This window comes from Dipodomys merriami, unplaced genomic scaffold, assembly GCF_024711535.1.
Source record: "Dipodomys merriami isolate MVZ:Mamm:240054 unplaced genomic scaffold, mDipMer1.0.p SCAF_279, whole genome shotgun sequence".
Classification (NCBI taxonomy): Eukaryota; Metazoa; Chordata; class Mammalia; order Rodentia; family Heteromyidae; genus Dipodomys; species Dipodomys merriami.
The window spans coordinates 88,964-90,837 of NW_027204259.1; the positions used below are offsets into that span (position 1 = coordinate 88,964).

Sequence of the window (1,874 nt, forward strand, 5' to 3'; positions counted from 1 at the left end):
AATGAGAAATTGAGATGGGTCTTCAATTACTTTCTGTTGGCATGTTGCATGGGCCTAGGTGAGAAGTCTTGCCTCTGTTATTTGATGATGCAGGTAACTCGGATCTGGGATCCTAGGAACTGTGGGTCCTGCAGAAAAAATATCTTGTAGATATCATATCAGCAAAATTTGGGTATGATCAGTTGGAATGCTTAAGAAATATGGAGAAAAATTCTTTAGGACCAGCGAGTTAACATAATAACTGAGCAGCAGAGTAAAATACTTTATAGATTAGAGGAAAACGAAATTGTTTTTTTACCATGTGAATTCAGAAGACCAAGAGCACTTTGAAGGTATCACAAGTTTGTATGAAAGACATTGCATTGATATTTTTTATATTCTAATATATATTCTAAACCTAATTATTTATATTCCCATCTATTTATTGGAATAAATAAATATAATTTTTTGTCAAATTATCAATTTTTTAGTAAGTTTCACTATGTGAAATATAAAATCAGCACATATAAATATAAAATTTATAACTATATATAATATAATAAAAATGGCACATGTTTTGCATTGTTCTGTTGTGGTTAGGATATCAAAGGCAACTCTGTTTTAAAGTTTTATTCCATTATTTCTACCTCAGTGTTTGGTGGAGTTAGAACTAAAGCTTTACCATTTGCAGATTTACAACCTGGACGCACGAGGAAAAACTCTGATTAAAACATTACCAATTTAAGACCTACTAACGAGGAGAAACATATGGACTTATCCTGGAGCTATGGGAATATTTGGTGATAGAAAGGCAGTAGTGTAAGTTCCTGCCTGGTTGGATGGTTGACAGGCCAGGACATTAGGTAATCATGCATATGAACAATTTTTTCTCCTTGGTTTAGCTACTCTTGAAATGGTAGGAATAATAAATAATTGTATTTTGATAAAATACCTTCTATTCTGAACAGTTCTGTCTGAATTGTTCATCTCTCTATGATCCCTTGTAACTAATAATAGTTTTGTTTCAGTAAGGCAATCTATGCTGTCAGGGATAGATATTCTGGTTGGTCTGTTGCTACATGGAAGAAGACTAAATGGTCAGGTAGACATTTGTACCAGTAAGATCTCATTTCGGAAATTTTATGCAGCAGAATTTTTTAAGTAGCCCTTAAGCAAGGCTTACTTTGAATCCATTAGCTCCACAAAGCTAACTCAGTTGGATAAATAAGTATTTGAAAAAGCCATCATCTTTGGACCTGTCTATAAATGCTTCAAAGTATGATCAAATTTAAAATGAAAAAAAATTCATTGACACAAAAATTGCAAATGTGAGCAATAGACCGAACAATATAAATTTTTTCCACTATACATAGAATTTTAGGAAAATAAGATCAATAGCATTGTTAGGAACAATAAGGTTTCCTTGTTACAAATAGGCAACCAAAGATATATGCCTATTTAAAGATTGCATCATTAACTGTTTAAATTTAGAAGATACTACATGCTTCAGCAGCACGTATACCAAAATTACAACAATACAGAGATGATATGAAATACAGGATGATATGAAAATTTGTGAAGTAGTCCAATTTTTTCATTCTTTAGATGCAAGAATTGAAAAAAGTTATTAAAAATTTGATTACAAAAATACGAGTGTAACCATACATATAATTCATAGAATTGAAAGTAAGTTTGACATCAGTATATTAAGTTTGCACCTTAGGGAGGCCTTTAAATAGCATAAACTTTACAAAACTCTTTAAATTAGATAACATTGTCATTTTATCCCAAAGAAATAAAATAGTATAAGGACCTAGGAAAAAAGGAATCTTAAACTGTTTCTATATGGAATGCAATCTTAAAGTACACATTTATTAATGAACCTATATATTATA

General features: G+C 30.9%; 1 pseudogene; it reads left to right on the plus strand.

The window, feature by feature from the left end:
- Positions 1–1,480: 1,480 nt before the first annotated feature.
- LOC138837918 (U6 spliceosomal RNA) lies at positions 1,481–1,574 on the plus strand (annotated as a pseudogene).
- The last annotated feature ends 300 nt before the right edge of the window (positions 1,575–1,874 follow it).